General features: G+C 41.0%; 1 protein-coding gene across 7 annotated transcripts in view; it reads left to right on the forward strand.

Annotated features, from left to right (window-relative positions):
• reep2 (receptor accessory protein 2) overlaps positions 1 to 22,296 on the forward strand; it is a 108,443-nt gene that overhangs the window by 68,792 nt on the left and 17,355 nt on the right. For all 7 annotated transcript variants that reach the window (XR_009790531.1, XR_009790529.1, XR_009790530.1 and 4 more), the window contains one exon: positions 6,085 to 6,222. The gene's annotated coding sequence lies outside the window, so the exon portion shown is untranslated. The remainder of the gene's footprint in view (positions 1 to 6,084; positions 6,223 to 22,296) is intronic.

Below are 22,296 nucleotides of genomic sequence, written 5' to 3' on the forward strand. Positions count from 1 at the left end.
GTGGAGGATCTAACCTACGGACTATGGACTGAGTCAACACCTTCGGAGGCACCTCCAAAAGCAGTGTCCACCCTTGTTAAATGGGCCAACGGTCCAACCTGGAAGAGATTTACTGGTTTTGTATATCAGGATGTTAGGTGGCTTCATTTGAATGCCCCACAAAGTTTAACATATCTGGAATTAAAAGAAAAACAGTGGTGCCTTGAGTTTAATTTGCTTCGAAACTCAAAACACTCGTATCGCAAATCATCTGTCCATTGATATGAATGGAAATGCCATTAATCCGTTACAGCCCCTCAAAAAAACACACCAATAAAACATAACAAGACAAGAAAAACAACAATCTATATTATTGTTTTAAAATCATACATTAATAACATCATTTAACAGAATGTAAAGAATTAGACACCGTGCATCATTATTTCATGCATTCATCGTGTGGCTCCTTCTGGCGTGTGCCTGTACCACCAAGAGCCAGTATAATATATGCATATATACAAAGAAGACAGTCAGAAACGTCGGTAAGATAGAGTAATATTACTCATTTTTCGCAGAGGATAAAGAATATAGGCCTGTGAGTATTGTTATATTGTCTGTCTACAGTCTCCTGTCTGTTTGTTTACTGTGTGTGTTCAAATATCCATGACCTAAAGGGTTATAACTACTGCAACATGGATCCTAATTTTGTTAGCCTGTCAAAGTCATTTTGCATCGTGTGTTAGCATTAAGCTTGAAAACATTCGTAAGTTGCTTTGTTTGGTTAAATATACAACGCGTAATTCTCTTCAGTATCACTATCTGCTGCTTGTTGTGAAGTTGACTGCCGCCAATTAGTATTCGTAACTAAAGTTTTTGTTTGCCAGTAAAGATGAGAAATTGGCCAAGCGATGGATGGCTCATATCTGGAAAAACTGCCATCAGGTAACTCCTAAGTCCAGGTACCACTGTATTAACTGTCTTTTTCTGAGCCACTGGTAATGTAGTGTTTCACATAGTTGACTTTCATGCATTTGGTGTGAGATCAATTCCCACTTAGAGCGATAGTGAAGAGCGATTTGTGATTGACTGGCGACCCTTCCAGAGTGTAGGCTGCCTTTTTGCTCTTCGTCAGCTGGGAGTGACTTCAGCTGTGCCGTGACATGAAACAGGAAAAGTACTGTATAGAAAATGGATCGATGGAATTTTTTTCTTTTTTTTCTTTTTAGTCTCTGCTTTGTGTAATTTGCAGGACTGGCAACCAATGTCCAGTCACAGGGCTCCTGAGCAGCAATACAAAGCCTATTGCGTTTCAGGGATGACTGTTCCTCTTCTTTCCAAGAACACTGACATTGCATTTTCCACGCTTCTCCTCCTCACTTTTGTCTGTTGCATCAGTTGTGAGTGTGCAACCCAAGGTCCATCGCTTCACTGCAGCAGGACGATCGGGATGAGTAACTGCGGTGCCGCGGGGACACGTCCTGTCCTCCTCATAAATATAGCAACAACCTAAAGTGCAGAAAAATGTTCCTTTTTGAAAGTGGGCAAAAAGAAAGGGGAAATATGTATGTATATCAATATTTCAACATTTATATAAGTGCCAGGCTCCACTGCAGGACTGTTGAAGAAGTTAACAGTACACCAGGTTATAAAATGGTTCATCAGGATATGCATATTTTTAGGGGTGATTTATTTTATTTTTTTAGCTTCTTTGAATGTAGGTGAAAAAAGTTTGTTTTTAAGTGCAAAAAGAGATCACAGACTTCACTTGGGTTAAGGAGCTTTATTGTTTAAATAAAAAAAAAAAAGTGGGGTGGGGTGGCGTGTACTGTTTCTATGGGCATTGCTTGAGGGCATCACACAAATAGTGCGAGACAGACATACAGAAAAACATTCGTCACCTATCAATCTTTGCAGGATTTTGTTTATTTGACTCCTTCTCAGGTGTATCTGAATTGTTTTGCCTTCAATCATGAAGGCTTGTAACGAGTTGAAAGTCAAGTGGGACAAATGTTGTGTTTTTGACTTTAGGCTGTCAAGTTGTCACTTTCCATTTACTCTGCACTAACAGTACACTTTACGTTACCATTAAGGCTCCTGTAACCATTTCCCCCCTGTTTGCACCTAGATGGAACAAGTTGTGGAAAATCAGCCTTTTTTCACAACTTAAGCTTCATGTTCTTCACGGCCTCACGTCATTATAAAATTCCAAAGCGCTGGCCGAGGAAGTTAGGAATTCACTCATATTTCCAACCACAGTTTCACAGTCACTGGGGGTGTGATAAGTCAGTCAGTCACAGACAGACAGACGTGGATAGAGAAGGCACAAATTTTACTCAAGTAAGAGTACTGTTACTTTACAATATGACCAGCCAGAGATGATTTATTGAACTCGACATATGGATTCACCCACATTTAACAGCAATGCAGACATCTGTCTCATGACTCTGAAACAATGTGAGTTCTGCCAACTTATAACTTTTATCTTTAGTGCTGTGCATACATTACAGATTTCTTTTTCTCTGTGCTCCTTTTGAAGGCACACAACACTTAATTCTACAAACCTACAGCGAGGAACAGAAAGCTCAGATGGGTCTGAGTGGGTAAGACAAACTGCAGTTTGCATTTACGTGCTGTGGTTGACCTGCTGATTTTATTTATTGGTTTATTAAGCACTCCGTTTTGGAAATGCAGACCAAGACAGTCTTCTATGTTTCTTACATTCCAAATGGAGTTCTTGTAGGCTGAAATGTCAAAATTTTAGGCAAACAAATGACAGCGCGTAACATATCGATTTTTCATAGTCCATCCATTTTCTATACCGATTATCCTCCCTTGGGTTGCAGGTGATTTCTGCCATGTTTCATATATAGTAAGTGAAACTTCGAAACCCTGAGCTCCGTTTGATTGGCAAAGACGAGTTAGACATCACTAGTTGTTACGTTGCATCGGTTAAACAGTCACGTGACACAAGTCTCTTTAACAAACCAAAATATTGTAGATCGAGCAAGCAATAATAAAATACCTGAAGATAAAAATACAAGTAGCGAACAGAATGTAGGTCAACATAATGGAGTAAAAGTAGCATTGCTTCTTAACAGAAATGTTTGAGTAAAAGTTTAGATCATTTAAGTTTGTCTAAAATGTAATATAAAAATGTACTTGAGTGAATGTTTTCAACTTATTTGTTATTGTTTTTAAATGATGTTATGTTCAATTATCTTGTTTTGTTCAATTTGTATTTATGTACAGCGGACCCCCGCTATTTATGGGTTATAGTGACCGGGCCGGACTGCGAATAGTGGAAATCCGTGGATAATTGATGGTCCTTATCATTGCATTTTTTTTTTTTTTTTTTTTTTTTTTACAGCCTCCAAAATTCTTGAATAAGCGGGGATTAATAACCAATAAGCGTTTTGGGGGTTTGTTAGCCCCCAAAAATAATAAGAAGAAAAAAAGAAAAAACATTGGAAAAAGAATTAGATTCTTTTTTTTAAATAGAAAAAAAAGGAGGGATACAAATTGTGAATAGGTGCCGAGCCCTGAGGATGCGGTGGTCCACTGTACTGCATTTAGTTTCAGTTGATGTTGTTTTTAAAGTGCTCTAGGAATTTTTTTTTTTAGTTGAGTTTAGATAATGGAGTAAATGTAGCTTGTTACTAACCACCTCTGATTCATTCTCGCCTAAAAATATTTCCTGAAGTGTGAGTGTCTGAAGAAACCCATCAGCACGCGGAAAGACACTGAGTAAGTCTAAAGGAAGGCAGCTGAACAACCATGACTCTAGTTTTTGCTTCAGTATGATTCATACGTTGAACTTCAAAATCAAAATAACAGCCACATATCACTTGACAGCACAGGAGAACGACATCATAATGAAGCTGTCAGGATTCAGTCAGCGGGACACTTTATTAGGTACACTTGCATAACCTAGAGAGCTGTACACAGTATAAACTTCAGTGTTTACTGGCACATGAATGCCCAATTTCTTATTGTATTATTATAACAACACTCAATAAAATTATTCTGATTCTGATAAAATTAACTAATAACTTGTATTTAACCAACAAAATTAAATATTCTTTTTTTTTTAGTTTCATGCAATATTGCAGTTGCATTTTCGCAATGGTTTTCACCTGCACTTCTTCCTATACAGTGATGTTTCTTTTGTACCGCTCATATAGTTAAATACAGCAACCAAATTATAAGAAAAACCTAATGGCGCAATTCCACCTCAGCAATTACTTAAAGTCACTTGATAAGAAATGCAAGCGTGACTCCCTGCTTGCTTAATAGTGAACGCCACTGGCCTGTTATAAACAAATGGTTGTGTTGCTCATTGTCAAAACATGAATAGAATTCCACTTTGTTCTCTATTTACCAGGTATAAATAGTAGGCTTTACACGATCAGGATTTTTGGGGCCGATCACTGATCACCGATCAGCGAGTTTAAAAAAAACGATAACCGATCACCGATCCGATCACATGATGGAGGAATCTCTATTTAAATGACCTGTTCATTTACTGTATATACTTGTGTACTTCATTGCTCCCAAAATTATATTTACAATAAATAATGTATCTTTGTTCCTCTCTGTATGCCAGTGAGGCATAGTGACAGACAGAACAAACGAATGGTCTTCTATTAGATGGCACGAAGTAAATACAGTAATGAGTGTATCCACTTTTTGTGACATTTTTGTTTGTTGGTGTGCTGTGAGATTTTTCAATTGTAAAATATGTTCCTTGGCTCCATAAAGGTTGGAAATCACTGCTCTAGTCAGATCGTGTATTCTAATCACTCAGGTCAAACCAACATTACATGACAGAAATAATTGGTGCTAACTTACTGTCATTATATTACTTTATTTTTAATTAAATTACTTCACTCTCACCGAAACCTTAGAGCATGATTGGACAGAACGGCGGTATGTTTACGTCCCACCGTTCGTGCTAGCAGTAACTTGCTAGGCTACATAACATTTTATTGCCTGCCTGCGAGCCGTATTGTATTAAAAGTACGGGAACATACCTCAAGCAAGCCTTAAACGAACGTCCTCTCCTGAGCACCGGTGACCACCAACACACGTTTTTCCTCTTTTTGTTCTTACAAACACACGGCGCGATTCATTATTGTTGTCGTCGCCATGGTAACGAGTGTATCCGTGGCCTTTGCGTTGACACGATGAAGCCCAGTGATTGGAAAAAACGCGATGCGGTGGTATTGGAATACAAGATTTAATTGAAGTAGTCTGACATAGTGCAATCATGAAAATCTAGTAGTCTGATCCGGGCATTACGTGTTGTCTGTCTCAGATTTCTTGTCTGTTCCACACCGCCGACATGTTTTTTTTAAAAGAACTTTTATTGGCCGTCAGATATTTCCAATACTATGTCAAAAGACACGCGACAAGGCTAAAAATAAACTAGCTTTTGGATTTAAATATACTGTGCACGCGGCGATGGGGCGTAAATGTATTTTGCGGAGCCGATCAATGACGTCATTGATCGGATCGGCGAATTATGACATTAAAGCCGATCAGCCGATCAGCATAAAATGATAATTATCGGCCGATACCGATAAGGCCGATAAAAGCGGTGGAAAGTCTCATAAATAGTAGCTCATTGTGCCGTGGAATATTGTATTTAACAGAATAGATTAACTATCAAGTTCAGCAGTATAGATTGAACATGCAAAATAGTGAGAAAATGCTTGTTGTTGAAAATGGATGTAAATAATGGGTAGCTTTTTGTAATAATTTATCTCAGTGTTTATTACATAATGATAAGCCTGTTTTATTAACCCTTTATAAGAGTGTCTGAATTGTAACGTAGCGCCATATACTGTATTAAATGAATACGCCTTTGAAGTGCTAATCAGAAGCATTATTGTTTTGGTAAAGGAAGACTTTTTATCGTCATGATTGTTTGAGGGCAAGAGACCCACCCTCTTTTGAAAAACTGGTCCACAGTGCCACTGAAAGATAGAAACTTTCCTTTAAGGAAAATCTCAAGCGTGTGCTTTTTGTCTCATGACAAATAGTAAATTAGTCAGTTCAAATATCATCAGGGAGAAAATGAAATGATCTTCATCCCTCTTTTCCCAGATTGCGCTCAAGTTGTTGGTGTCTGCTGTCTCCTGTTTGTGGCACCAAAGGGGACAGATGGAGAAATCCCTTTCTCATCGCCCACTCCTGCTTCAGCTTTCATCTCCTGGGGGGACTTTCATCTCCCTCAGCACAGAGGTGTTTTCAAATTAAATACTATCTAATGAACTGGAAAACCTGCCCCTGTGTGTACGTGTGTGTGTGCGTTTGTGTGGTAGCAGTAGTGTTTGAAAGTGCTCCGGCGCAAAATGAAAGAAAAACAGTGTGACAGATTAAAATAGAAAAGTATTTGCATTGCAATCTAGTGTGTGGCGTCATGAAAGCATGTGCTGCTTAATTGTACATCTCTGCAGCTCTAATTGCTTTAATTCCCTGTAATTAATCAGTAATTGCAGTGAGGGGCCCCGCACAGCTTCGCATCTGAACACACAAGAACTTTTCAATAAGGAGTGCATAAATATAGGTGCTAAACATGAATAGGTTGACGCAAAGGGAAGACAGAGGAAGGACACTGAAGAAAAAGAAGGAAGGAAGGAAAGATTGTAAAAGAGGAAGAAGGATAGACAAAAGAATGAAGGAATGATGGATGGAAGGAAGGCCTAATGGCAGAAATAAAAAAAAGGAAATAGGAGAAGACGGGAAGAAATGGGTGCTGGTAGGAGAGAACTGAAGGCTCGAACAAAAAATGGACAAAAGAACAAATTGATGCCAAAAAGGAATTAGTTGAAGGAAGAAAGGCATGACCAGAGACTGCAAAGAAAGAAGGAAGCAGGGAAGCCTAGAATGTACAATCACTAGAAGGAATGGTATTGGAAGATGGAACGAAAACGATGAACGCAGTAACAACAAAGGAAAAGAAGTTATGGGTGACAGAAGCAAGGCAATAATAATCCAAGAAAGGATGGCGTGATGATAGGAAGGAAGGAAGGGACAATTGAAGAAAGCAAGGGTACACGTCAGAAACAAACAAAGAAAATACTCAAAAGAAGGGAGAGTCAAAGAAAGGAAAGAATACGGGAGAGGAAAAGGAATGATCAAAGAAAGAATTGTAAGAAGCAAATGGCAAAAGAATGAATCAATGGGAGGAATGAACACGCAACGAAGGGGAGGTTAAATGGAAGAATGAAAGAAAATAAGATAGAAAGGAAAGAAGGAAGAACAGAAGGAAGGCCTGGGAGAGGTGTGGACGAGCAAAAGAATGTGGGAAAGGGTGGGAAAAAAACTGGAGATTCTGAAAAACTGGATTCATCCATAAGATTTACCAGTGTCATTCGCCACATTTTCTAACGTGCTCCAACAAATAAACTTCATCTTTCCAGATTGAAGCGTACATTAATATGTAATAGGTCACATTGTCATATGCGTTTATGTCGACACACAGCTGTTTCCAAGGAGATGCCTACCCTATTGGTCCACCAGAGATTCAAATTAGCGTGTGTGCGCGCTCGGGGTGGTGTGGTGTGGGGGGTCGTATAGTTATTGTTGCAAGGTAATCCCCTCCCCTCTGCTCCCAGCCTCACTCCCATGCCCCTGGCTCCCTCATTAAGTCTCAATTAAGACAGCAGCCCACCCACCCACCAACTCTCCTCCTTATTGCACATGAATTCTTTTTCTGGTCAGACTTTTCATTTACCCAGGGTTAAGCGAAGGCTAGCAGACTCACTCAACGCTGTGTGTATGTGTGTGTGACAGTGATATGTTTTAATGTGTGTATGTGTGGGATGCAGGTTGTACAGTATAATGATTGCTTCTGTGTTGCTTTCCCTGACGGCAGATGAAAGCAAACCTTTTACGAGAGCGTTCTCTAAATGAGAATTGGTGGCTGGTCCTGGGTGACCTGCTGCGCCCGCCCCACTGATTTTTACTTGCGCTTGTGCACACCTCCCCACCCGCACCCACCGTATAAATAGGCCTGGCTCCCTCGCCAATGCAGAGATCCTCATTGATCTCCATCAATTTGTGTCACAAAAGGGATTCCCGAAACAAAGATGCCTCCGCCACATCAACCTCAGTATCTAAGGGCCATTAGGTCTCAAAACCTAATGTCTGTCACACAGCTAAAAGACCATGGGTGAGAGAGTACAGACCGATGATAAAAGGTTAGCGTCTTTAATTCCAGTGTGATCATGTATGTGCGCCGCAGAATGTCAGTCATGCCACTGTTAAGTGGAATTCTTGCTCCTTATTTTGTCCTTCTTGAAAAAGATTTCCCAAGATGCTTCTCATCCACCAGCAACTCGCATTTGCGTAAGTGTGCCAAAAGCCTGCCTGGCCTGCTCTTCAGCACCATTCGATTAGGATACAGAATGTTAATGTTTCTCACATTGAGCCAGCGCAGTTTACAAAAAAATATAATCACTTCAAATGATTCAACTTTTGCTTACAGTGCATCATCGCAATCTAGTAAAAACACATTTTCTACATCGCTTGTACTCATTTTTGTTGTATGTCAGCTAGGGCCTCTCCCAGCTGACTTTGGGCGCAAGCCAGTGTACACGCTGGAGTGGTTGCAGAAAAAACAACCATTCACACAGTCATGCCTCTAGAAAATGTTGTTTACAATTAACCCAACATGCAAGATTCAAGATTTTTGTGGTGCACAGTAAAAAACACAACGGTAACACTGAGCAATGAAAAGTCTTACTTTGCTAGTCTCTCTCCACTTAGACAAATCAATCAACTTCAAATTCAAGTGAACTCATTCATCAACAGGGCATATGAAACGTATTAACTCCTGCACTAAAAACAGTTCAGTTGTGCTGCGTCACATTGGCTTTCTAAGAAATATGTGCATCCAGTAATTATAGGCAAATTTAAGTGTATGGATGCTAGACTTTTTAAACTTAATCCACAAGGGAAGGGTATACAGAGGAGTACAGTATGTTCTTAACAAGTTTATCTTGAGATTAATTGAGCACCGTTGGAATCTTCTAACCAACATGTAGTTTGTGCATACAACATGGCACAGTCTATAGACTCTATATATGTCATCCTCATCCTCATCATCAAACATTTGATCTGTCCCAGATACTTTGTTTGAAAGTAGACAGATACAATTTACCCTGACAGGTAAAATGATGGAAAGACAAGATCTTTGTCGCCTTTTGCTCTACAAATCATAACAACGCTCTTTTTAGGATTGTATTTCACATCAAATCGGACACCATACGCCATACCTTGGAGGGCCAAGGCCCAAAGAATACAACATGATAAAAAAAAGAACAATTGTAAATAATGGAAGATAAATACTGAACTAAAGTGGGGGGCTAGGCAATGTCTATGAGAACAATTTAAAAACAATGCCAACTTGAAAAAAAAATGTGTATTCCATTTTTGCAGTAGTAATGCATGGTTTTGGATTGGGGAATGTGGAAGCAGCTGTACCCAGAGAAAACCCGCATGCAGAAGAACATAAAGGACCTGAGCAGAGATTTAATTCATATATAGATCAAAAAAAGTCCTCAATCGCATGGGCATAAACGCCAGGCAAAAGAACGTTGTGTAGAATTTTTAGCTTCCATAAATGTAAACAACAACCCTCAAATCTTGATTTTGATTGTAGACACATAAAGACCGTTTACAAATAACCTTTTTGAAGTTCAAACGGATGCAAACCATTTTGTTTTGATTAGAATTTAAATAATGGAAACTCTCAAAGAAGAACTCTCATACGATATCGCAATTATAGTTTTTGAAAAATAGTGGTTAGCATATCTGTCTTACAGTGAGGAAATTTCAGGAAAGCAGTCAGTATCTGGTGCAAGTGCAAGTCCTTCACATGCAATGCAGTTGAGCCGGTTGTTGTCTGGCTGTGGGAAGTTACTGGATATTGTCAGAAACTGGAACAAGCTGTCGTATACGCCGATTCCAGAGCATTGCAAACGTGCTTAGTGGGTGACATGATTGGTGAGTATGCTAACCCTGCAAGAACTGGGATGTTTTCCGCTTCCAGGAATTGTGTACAAACCCTTGCAACATGTGACTGTGGATGAATTGCACAACAATGGGCCTCAGGATCTCGTAATGGTATCTCTGCATATTCAAAATGCCATCAATAAAATGTGCCTATGTTTTGGGTTTTGCCTGATCCGTAACATGCCTTAACCCCACCGCCAGCTTGGCCCCCTCAGTCCAAAATTGGGACATCAGCTAACTGCTCACCCACACAACGCCATACGTGCTACTTGCGACAACTGTGCTCTCTGATAGAACTGCACATTTTAGAGTGGCCTTTTATTGTGGGCGGCTGAAGGCAGACCTGTGCAATAGTCATGCTCTGCGTCTTGATATGCCACATGCTATGATGTGGATGGATTATCTTGGATAAAGAGAAATGCTCACTAACACATTTAGACAGATTTGTGAATTTTTTTTGGATAGAGATAAGAATTTGGTGTACATAGAAAAAGTATTCGATCATTGAGTTCACCTCATGAAAAATGGGAACAAAAACAAAAGTGTAGTTTATAGTTTTGTTCAGTATGTGAGTCATAAAAAGATTCAGCATATTGTACTGATTGATATAAGTATCTCAACATACTGTAAGGAAAAAAACGGGACAGGAAAAAACGCCTTCACCCAGAAATTCATCATCACTGAGTATTTGGGCCCTAAAGTCTTTCATTTAACAGCAGCACTGAAAGGTCATGAACCACCACACTTATCAAATTGACCATATAATCACTTCACACCCTCATTTTCAACAACTGTGGCCACACACATGCAATCACTGCCCCAAAGCATGCCTCTGCGGGCTCAACAGTAGCATTAATAAGATCAAACTTGCTCAGTGAAACCCAACCTTTGTTTTATCCGAAGGAGGCATGAAATGAGATTCTATTAATAACCGCAGCCCAATCGGGCTGACTGCCTGACTCCCAACGGAGGCACAGCTGAAAAGGTTAGGTGCGGCAATTACGCAGGTGGGGCTGCAGAGAAGATGAGGATGAGGAGGAGATGGCTCTGCCTTGATCACAGGCTCCGAACAAGGTGTTATCAGCTGCAGGGCCGATATTGGGGGGGCGGCGATTGCAGGAGCGGCGTTAATGACGTGCCTTGTTTTTCTGAAGGAGAAGTAATTAGAAGAAGACTTGTTCAACTGTGCTAGGTCTTACTAAGCTCTCACTTACTGGCCAATCATTGCTTGACAGTACAGACTGGTGACGCACGCACGCACCCGTACACAATCAGACACAGCAATTTGACCTAATAAGAGTGCGACTATACATTTGCTGGTCACAATATTAGGAATTCCTGTACAAATGTTGTGTAATTACTTTTACTGATACTGTCAGAGGTATTTATTGTTTTTATCTTTGTAGTTTTAGTTTACAATTGCTTAGAACTGCACTACATCGTACTGAGATTTCGAAATACTGCAGACGTCTCAGTATGGTGCAGTTCAGTTCTACGCCACACCAAACTACAAACGCAATTAATACATCCTCTAACATACATGTTACTCACATGTGCAGGCCATACCTTTCTGACATTGCCAATCAAAATTGATCATTATCTTTGTATGTAATCATTGCTGTACATTTTACAGTATTACCGCATACAACAAGGCCTCCTCTCGACCCTAACATGGATAGTAGTTTACTTGAAAATTTCCCAGGACCGCATCCAGTCCCTCAAAATCATGGAGGAAATTTGTTTTGTGGTTTTGTGAGACCAAGACTCACAATTTTGACCATAATTCCAGGTGTGAGTCTTCGAAATGCAACATTGCGCTACACCAAAAGTACCATGAGCACACACTTTGCCACAAAAAAAACAAACCAAAAAAAACTCCCTTTGAATGGGGAAAAATGGAACCAGACGCAGGGTGGGACGGCCAGCTGCCTCATCTGTCTGCGTTGTGAGGAAATGAGAGACGTGGGTTTGAGTGGAGAAGTGCCCAATATGTAACATCATAATATGAAGTGTATTAACTAAAGATAAAAACAAACAAAACATCTCTTCCCGTCTTAGTTGATTCAGCTTAAGCAATGTAAGACTGAACATGGAAACATAGTTGCAAGTTGACAGTCCTGTCAGATGTCTGAGTAGTGTTGATTCACAGGTGACCCCTTCAAATCTCATAATGCTGCCTTGCTCGAAAGACAAAAAAATAAATGGTGACATTTGCGCCCTATCGCTCCTTTCTTCTTTGTCTCTTTGGATTATCTGTCAGGACAGCAACTCCCTCCTCCATTTGTGCTCTGCTGCTGCTGACCCCAGTCGTTCAGTTAATTGGCTGTTAATTGCTATCCTCTCTCCAAGACACAATGTATATGTGCGGTTATATTTAGGCTCGCCACTTCAAGGGCTCCTCATGCTAAATTACAACTTTCAGACAGGCACTGAAGGCCCCATTGTGGTCTGACATTGTCCCCCTCTGTGAGTGACTGACGGGGGACACACACATCCCACCCTCCCTTTATCTCTCTCACATACTTCTCTCTTCTTCCATCAGCTGCTGTACATCTTCGGCTGACACCTGGATCAGGCAGCAGCGTTTTCTCTCCCTCTCTGTCTGTCTGTCTGTCTGTCTGACTCTGCAACTGTCACTAGGGATGTTTTTTCTCAGCTGCAGCATTCACACAGGCATTTTTTTGGTGGTATAAAACAAATCAGTCAGGAATCAATCATAATAGAAATGGATGTTTTTGTGCGTCCGTTTGGCGTGGCATATGGATAAGCTGAGCCAGCTCTGCTGCCTCAGAGCAAGAAGGTTCTGGTTTTTAATCTGTCCTGTTATCAGCCTTTCTGTGTGAAGTTTGCCTGTCCTTCCTTTTCAGTGAAACCCTTAAAGGTCAAACTGTACTGTAGGCAGCAAGCAGACCAGCTGCATCTGACTCATGTACAATTGCGACATAAACACAAGGGGCAGGGGCGTGTTTGTCACCATGTGAGTTTGACTGATGACATGAGGCAACTGATAACGTCATTTGGTGGAAATCCCGGATAAATCTGCTCCCCCCATTCTTCGTCAACCCCTCCCCCCCTTTTTTTTGAATCGCCATATTAGTCTCTCTTCTGCATCGTTTTGGGTCTCATGTTGAATCTATGTTGCATAGAGATCTGTAGGGGCTAGAAGTGAATGCAGTAAAGAGGGTGGCTTTTCCCTGACTGTCTCTTGGGAGCTGATAGGGACGGCGATGACATCAAGTGAAGTGGCAGCTCAATCACTTTGATGTATTCCTCGCCTCAGTGGTGAGGAGTGGGGTGAAAGTGCAAAAATGCTGCCCTCTTCAAATAAAATGGAAAAGGCCAGAGCGAACATGCTTGCTGTTTCTACCCAGCAGTATGGTTTTGGAGCAGTTATCCTTTACCTGGGTTGAGTTTCCACCGTCAGGCGTGTAGGCGATAGATGTGTCAGCTCAGCTTTAACATCATTGGAGCATGACACCAAGTAACCAATAAATAATTGAACAAAGAGAAGAGAACAACAAAGATCTTGTGATTTTCTGAAGCGTATCAAGCTTACACCTTCTTAGGTATTGTACTACAGCATAGAGTACCACAGTAGAAAGGTGCCCAAAATTGTCTTGTGTGTCCATTGTAGGCCACAGTGTTTAACAAAACTATCAGGAACAGTCAGTACTGCTTCAGATGTCAGTGATGATAGGAGGTGGCCTGCTTTTGTGAGTAAACCAGCTGAACCGGCATTCTACTTCTGACACCATTTATCACTGAACTAGTCTATTAAGGTGAACACCCTGAACAATTACCTAAACATTTAAGACTCTTTTGAATGGCAGCCAGATCACGCATGCAGTGTCGGCATCAGCTGCACATAAAACCGGGGGACATTAGGTCAGCCTGGGGGTGGATAAATGTTTGCTAATATTAGTTTTCTATCAACAACTAATCAACTTATCCATTTCTTCTACCATAACGTGCTGTCACTGCCAGAAAATGTGAACGCACACACGCATACATGCACGCACACACACATGCATGCTCCCACACACATACTTTCAACTTTAAGAGTTGTGTATGCCCCGGCAGGCATTTTAAGCTAAATTAAAAACACGGCTGAGCTTTAGGCGGTGGGTGTGGAAACCTTCCTATATGTAACGGTGTCCTTCCTCGGTTGTGCATTTTCAGGTTAAGTACCTCTCAAACGCCAGCTGAACCAAATGGGCTCGTTATTTTATGGAGTATTTTGTGTCTGTGGTCTGAAAACATGTTTCTCGGAGCGGAGAATGAATTCTCGCACATTGTGGCGGAGGCTTCAAATGTTAGGCCAAGTTTTAAACCAGTCACCTCAATCGTCATCACCATCCGAAGCGTGTGTAAATAGTATTTTGACACGATTTGACATTCCACATGTAACCCTACGGTGGTAATAATGCTTAAAACAGCTCTCTAAGTCTATGGTTAGGGTTATCTAAATCTAAGTTAGATTCAATGAGCAGGTTGGTTGTAATTAAGCCGTATAGTAAAGAAGACTTAAAGGTGCCACCCCAAATGAAGCACACAATAATAAGTGAAGTTTAAATTTAGAATTTGTCAATGTATTCAGTCTTCCATACACAACTAAATACAACAATGTCACAAAACCTCTGAGACCGCAGGAAAATAAATGAATGGAAAAAATATATAAATTCAGTCCAAAGTCCAAATAAAATCTATGACAACCCCTGAGTGCACAAAAAATAAAAAATAAAATAAAAGAGCGTAGTTGGACCACCTGTGCAAAATCACGTCTCTGTTAAAAATGTGCAGTCAACATTGTTATCTAAAATCAGGTCATTAATAATAAATGTCTTGTTTAAACGTGACCTGACATTTAAAAGGGCCATGCTCAGCGTTTGGTTTTGAGGTGGATGAGTGGTTGGTTAGTGTAGCTGTTCAGGTGCGAGCTGCAGAAAATGAACTTGTGAAGACCTTTTGCAAATTAGTCTAGTGCTGGTAATAACTGGGATTGGGATTAACGTGGCCGGGTTTCAGGTTTCCATGTGCAAACTGTCACAGGTGCTGTTTTGGTGACATGGGGCATGATGGTGATGGTGACAGAGAGGAGATATCAGTAATATCTGTTGTTGTTATGTCAAGGTGATTACATGGGGTGGATTGTCATGCCTGTCTAGAAACAATATGGAAGATGTTTACAATGAGCACACGGTTGCCTTGTCTACTGGGATCCATCTGTTGAAAAACAATGCCCGTTCCCAAAAAAGATAAAGGTCGTCAATAAAAACTGTGCTGTGGGACAGCTTGACTGACCGTAACCAGGTATTGAGAAATATAACCTCTGAAAACACCCAATGCCTTGGCGGTAAGTGGGGAGTTGCCGGTGTTTGGTTGAGAGTAGTTGTTGATGGGTTGGGAGTGCTGCTTGACCGGTGGGTGGGTGGATGGATGCATGCATGGATGGATACACAGAATGGTGGAAAGAGGGTCGTCACTTCATTATCCTAGTTGTCATCATCAAGGGGAAATTGCATTTTCACACATGTGATTATTGTATATTGCATGTATTACTATACCCATAAAACCAGAACATACACATGCAAGGAAGAGATTGGGCCAAACAACGGCGCTCCTGTTTGACCATGCTCAAGGGCACCTTGATAGTGCTCAGGAACACAACTAGCATCTCTCAAACAACCAGTCTCAATTTGTCTGCTGTGGATCCCAGTAGTCCCAAAGCCTAGTCCCAATGGAATGAGCTACTTACTCTTATGTAGATGTGCACATAATCCCAGACAAAGTTATGCTCAGACCTGGAAAAAAAAAAAAAAACGCGCCCATCATTGTGGCAATTGTCGAAATAATCATCATCGCAAAACACATCGTCGTTAACATAATCAGAGCTGTGGCAGCACGCGGCTCTGACAGAATGCAGCATGAACTCTGCTCATAATAATTGGTGGAGAGGTTGATGCATGTTAGCTGCGAGTGCATCTCCAGTATTTACACAGTGCTATTATCCCAGCACATAATACCTTGCTGATTATCTTTTCAATGAAGGCGTTGCTATCTTAACAGTTATGATAATAACGTGGCTGTGATAATCCACACAACCGGTGTGCTTTCAGATGCTCATGATGATAGTGGGTGATATTAAACCAGTATTGGCTGCTTTTGCTCGTGAACCAACTCATCGCCAGACGGGCAGGTGAGAGGCTGAAGCTGGGTGAGGGGGAGGGGGGTTGACTCTCTGGCCCATGGATCACATAAGTGCTTATGTGATTATGACATTTGCTTGGACTGATTAAGTAGAAATGAGACACCTGTTTATCCCAATATGTTGGCCATGACCGTATTCATGAAGGATTCATGAATCAAAACTCTGTGATTCCCCTACTTTTGTAATGGTCTGTCTGGCCATCTCTCTTTTCCACGTGTACACACACACACACACACACACACACCTCCACTGAGTCTGTCCATCCGAAGTTGCTGAGATAAGAAGATTGAGTTTTCCACTCAGTGGAGCGAGAGTGCTCTTACGTCTTCCCCCACGGTCCACCCAGCAGCACCTGTGTGTGTGTACGTGTTTATGTGCCCTCATGACATTTTGGGTCGAAAGTGGAGGCGGGCAAAATACACAGGTGCATTCTGAATGTCTATAATTCTTGTATATAAGTGTGTGTGTGTGTTGCCGCGCGCGCGTGTGTTGGAAAGGTATCAATCAGATTTTAGAGCTGTCCAATTAAACACATCATCATCATCCCAGGCGAGGCATACTTGAGTTTGGTCTCTGCATGGTTCCAAAGTTGGACACACGAGGTGGATCTTTTAATTGGCTTTCTTGCTCCAAGTTTGACGTCTTCTTTCTGCCTCCTTCGTTCAAACTTTCTCCTCTTTTCCCTTGTCGTGGTTGTCTAGCAATGTCTCTCTGTTTGCGACTTGACCCTTCTGTCTCACATTTGTCGTCACCTCTCACCTGGAACAAGACTCCCCTCATCCTGATAATGAATGTTCATTCTCTTTTTCTTGCCACCGCGATAGTGGATAGAAAGAGTCAATTTCTGCTGAACAAAAAGCATTTCAATGTAAAATAATCAGACATTTGAAGCAGCTTTAGAAAAGTTTTGTCCTGGACCAGTGGCTTTTGTCAATATGGAGAGAGTCAAACAAATGAACATTTCAAAATTTCATTTTAATATGGCCTTCATACATCATGTAGAATTGAAAAAGAAAGTTTACTTACTGCCACTGCAGTTGTACACGGAGTGTCTGTGTGCGCTCTGCTTTTGCCTCAGCTGTTTGTTTCTCGTCTTCATTCTGGCAGACTCATTATCTTCCAGACAAGCAGCATGCGTTCGTCGGCTCTGATTAGCGACATTTCATTCTGGAATCGTTCAAGTAAGACACTTTGATATTTGACAAATGAAGATATGTCGGTCTCTAATCTTCCGCCACTAAACTGTGTCAGTCAGAGTAGATAAAGGCTCGGGTTAAGTTTTCCGTAGCATTAAAGCTTGGATTGATAATGATCCAAAACAGCCGATGTCAAAGCAAGAGATGGAAAAAAAAATGAAACACTTGCTTAATTACTTTGTAAATGAAAATATATCAACTGTAATTAAATTGCTGAGTTCTCAGAACTGATCTGCGAATTTACATATCTAATGAACAGTCTTGTCGTAAACACAATTGATTTGCTGGCTTTTTTTTTTTATTAACGATAATTACTTTTGGATTATTGTTTTAAATGACTCACTTTGTTGTACAGCGAAGCCAGAAGAGAGAAGATGATGAGCGAGGGGGAAACACTGTACAACTTTCAAATTTCCCAAAGCAATGTTTTAAATGCACAATAAGACAATTAGACTCCCTTATGAACTAATTTCTGTGCCTATAATTCCTTTTCAGATTAAACTGCAATCATAATAAGATTGAGCCACACTGGAGATGTTTGTAAGCAAATGCGGGAGGAGAGACACAATTATAAGGAGTCATATTTTTCTCATTAAACCAATATTTAGCGAGGCGATAGAAGTGCTGACATCCACTCGGAAGATACTTGTCTCTTTGGCGCCGTCGCTCTTTCTCTGGTATTGAATGAAAGGAGCTTCTTTGCATGGCCTCCAGTTATGCACAAGCTGCTGTTAACAGGAGGCGAGCCAGCCACACGTCCTCCCTGACAACATTTTAAGACGATCTGATGTGTGCGGATTCTTTTTGCTTTGAGGCTCCAAAGTACAGGGCTTAATTTACAAAACAATGAGAACTTCCTACCCTATTGTTATTATGAGAAAGTGCCGCTAATGGTATTACTGCGCAGATCCACCACAGGCTTGTTCCCATGCTGCCAGCTAATGTTGATGATTCTCCTCGCTCAGTCGCCGCCCTGCGCACGTAGAGCATCGCCTCTGATGGACTCAAAACAACTCCTTTCAGCACCACTGACTCGCTCTTATCATAATTTGATTATTTTAATGATCTTGTTACTAAGCCACAGACACTGCACTTGCATACACCCAGAGGGGAGAAACCATGGTTGAGCGCACTGTATGAATCTCACATGAAGCTGTAGAAATGTCCGAGGGTGACAATAGCCGGCTGTGTGTGTGTGTGTGTCTATTAATGTGAGCATGCAAATGTGTTTCGTGCTTCACTTTGCGCAGACAAACACAACCTAGCAGCACCGACGCCGACCGGGCCGACCGAGAAGCTTGTCGAGTGTTTGCATAAACCAGCGCTGTACACTATCAGTCAAACACCACAGCCAGAGGGGGCTTGATTGTGGTGTTTTATCATCGCCTATTGAATTATCTGGATTAATTTAACGCATTTAGGATTGTGTGTTTTCCCCAGCTCATGACTCTTCTGTTTCTTCGTTCGAGATAATTGCACTAAGTGGGTCATCTCCGTCTTGTCTTGCTTCTCTCTTTCCACATAGTATTAGCATTTCCAACTTCTTCAACAAAGTTTGGCCAAATCTAGTGATTCACGTCATGATTCACTCATTGCTTGGTGGCTGAAAGCCTTGGAAGCAGGCGGTTGACTCACACGGTGAGTGGAGGAGTGATGCAAGGGAAAAAGCATGGCTGAACTGGAGGTTTTTAAGCTTACCTTTCATTTGATTTTATGCTCTTCCACAAAAAAAAGATGATCCCGGGGTTGCACACTGTCTCTGTTAAACGGTTACACTGGTCACTAGCTGATGCTGCAATTATTATTCATGCCCTAAGCAAGAGTGGCAAATTACAATGAAACCTGTGAAATATTTATCACGCTTTTTTCACCCCCACCCCCACTATATAGCAGATTTTTTTTTGACGAAAATATATATTTGGCAGTTCAGAATGTTAGCAAACCTATAGGAACATGTTGTTTTGATAACATAAAAGTCCAAGTCAGTGCTGGATAACTCTTGGTTTAAAGCAAAAAGTTGAAAAAGTAAAAAGTTTACTCCATTGTGCCAAGTTATCAATATATTTGTACGTATTATATATATAATTGACAGTAAATATTATTTATTTACTTTTTTAAACAAATATATTTAAGAGTCTACTGACTTAAAGGTACAGGATGCAATTTTCAAATTGACACCAACTTTATATGTTTACCCTTAATTTGAAGTAGCGAGCTGTCCAGTTCCTTCTTTCTAACTTTTGTTGCTGCCTGGAGTTAAATAATACGGCCAATAAATTAGAATAGTCTCCTTTTGTGCGAGGCTGCTTTGTCCCCACAAGGCTCGTTAGCGTGACGGTGCTCTTGAGCAAAAGATTGACAGACTCACGCCTCCTGTCTGTAGTCTCTGATTGGCTTTTCTTGTTGTGCCGTGCCCAGTTGTAAAATAATTCTTAGAATTAAATTAGAAGCCGGCGGCACGGTGGGCGACTGGTTGGTGAGGTCTGTGAGGCAGACGCGGTTCAATCCCCGGCCCCGCCTGTGTGGAGTTTGCATGTTCTCCCCGTGCCTGCGTGGGTTTTCTCCGGGCACTCCGGTTTCCTCCCACATCCCAAAAACATGCATGGTAGGTTAATTGAAGACTCTAAATTGCCCATAGGTGTGAATGTGAATGCGAATGGTTGTTTGTTTATGTGTGCCCTGCGATTGGCTGGCAACCAGTTCAGGGTGCACCCGCCTCCTGACAGATGATAGCTGGGATAGGCTCAAGCACGCCCGCGACCCTTGTGAGGATAAGCGGCTCAGAAAATGGATGGATGGATGGAAATTAGAAGCCTTAGATGGGGCCAGAGAGGGATGAGTTTTCAATTTTTAATAATAATCTACTTTCAAGTCATACAGACAGTTTAAACATGTGCTATTTGGCAAAAAGTGTTTTTTTTAAACTGCAAACTCTACCTTTAAGTAAAGGAGTTGTGTATGTTTATCTAATTTCTAACCTTGTTTCACACAAGTACTATATCTATACTTCTGTTTAAGTACAGAGTGTGAGTACTTTTGCCACGTGTGGTCATTACATACTGTAGGAAGTCTAAAAATTCTCCCTTTAACAAACACAAACACATCATCAATACAGTTCCTATGAAATCTATTTACCATCTCTAATTAACACATCAGGCATCTCTAATTAACAGAAACTCACCACTTAGTGCTCGACCTCTATTTAGCAACACGGTGTTCTATTTAAATTTACCAATCTTCCACCAAATATTAATGATGAAAGGGAGATGCACTAACCTCGTGTTGCTTGTCAAATTGGTTTAATTAAGTTGAAGGCAACACTCAGGATGAAAGCATCTCGTCGTTGTAGAGTGCTGCAACCAAGCACAACAATCAATGCGTGAAAGTTATTGGAAAATTCCAACTGCTGTATTACTTTTTCCACACATGCCTCCTCCTATTTTTGTGCTTGTTTTTGCACTCAGCAGGCTCCGCTGTCATTTTGCGATGCGTGCTCACCTGTGAATAATGCATAAGAAGCAGCGCGTTCGATTACGCCGGTTAAAAAGTAATGAGGCATCGCCAAAATAAAAGCTTGTCTGCCATTGTTTTACCAAGTGTCTCACACATGCCGTCGCTGGCCCCGGGTTCAAATGAAAACATATCCTCGTCGTCCCTGATGGAACACCGCGTTGAGAGAGAAAACAAGAAAACAAAACCAGGCCTGTGGAGCAGGCGCCACTGAAGGCCCCTCCCCCCACCCTCCCCAAAGCAGAGCGCCACGATCTATCCCAGGCTATGAGCTGTCACTGTTGGCTTTTCATGTCTGAGCTCGGGAAAGATCAGTCGACTCCCCGTCTGAGCTCAGAGCCCTTTGATAATCGATGGAGCTTAGTGGCGCTTTGCAACAACTGCGAACATTCACGGCCAAATTAAATTGCACCCCTGTCCCCTCCTGTTGGTTCTTCCGGATTGCGGCGGCTATTTCCCTTATGGCTTAAAATGAGGCCTTGCACTTTGTGAATGTGTCAAGAGTTGCCAGCGCAGAGATGTGTCTGCATCACAAAGCTCCTCCGTTTTGAGTCTCGGCAGAATGTGTGTTTTTAGCTCAGCCCGCTGATGTTTTCTGTGTCGTCGGAACACACGCACAAGGCTGACGACATTTTGCCATTACTGACACGCTGGACGGCACGCTTTGACCTTCATGAGAACGCTACTAAAATCCTCGCCTTAAAAAATAACTTTCATCTGTTAATCATTGAACCCTGGTGCTCTTGACCATAAGGCAGATGTGCTAACCACTTGCACACCATGCTGCCCTCTTTAAAAAAAAAAAAAAAAAAAATATATATATATATATATATATATTAGGGATGGGAATCTCTGGCATGAGGCCCATTCGATACATATCTAGATTCACAGGTAGCGATTCGATTCAAAAACGATATCTACGGGCGGAACGATTCGATACAATTTGATTCAGTATGGGAGTTATACAATTCTCGATTTGATTAGGTGCAGAAAAAATGTGATAGTCAACATTTGCACATGTGCTAATCATAAAGAACCTTGACTTGACTTAACCCAATTCTAAAAAATGACATTTGTCTAACCTTATTTTCAAACATGTACAGTAAAAGACCACTTAACCCCGAGCATTGTTAGTTAATGGCACTGTTAAAAAAAAGTATATATTCTTTGTTAGAAAATATAAAATGTATTATTTAAATAGACCACAACAATACAATTAATTTTGAAGATTTTCTCCCCACAAACTCTACACAAACAATATTAAAAGAGCCATTCTGCCTGGGTCATCAAACATATGAGCACAACTGTGTGTTGTCTAATTTACTAAATAAAAGTAGGACTGTGAATTTCAAAATAAGAGCAAGTAAATAAAAAAAAAGTATT

This window comes from Phyllopteryx taeniolatus, chromosome 10 (genome assembly GCF_024500385.1).
Source record: "Phyllopteryx taeniolatus isolate TA_2022b chromosome 10, UOR_Ptae_1.2, whole genome shotgun sequence".
Classification (NCBI taxonomy): Eukaryota; Metazoa; Chordata; class Actinopteri; order Syngnathiformes; family Syngnathidae; genus Phyllopteryx; species Phyllopteryx taeniolatus.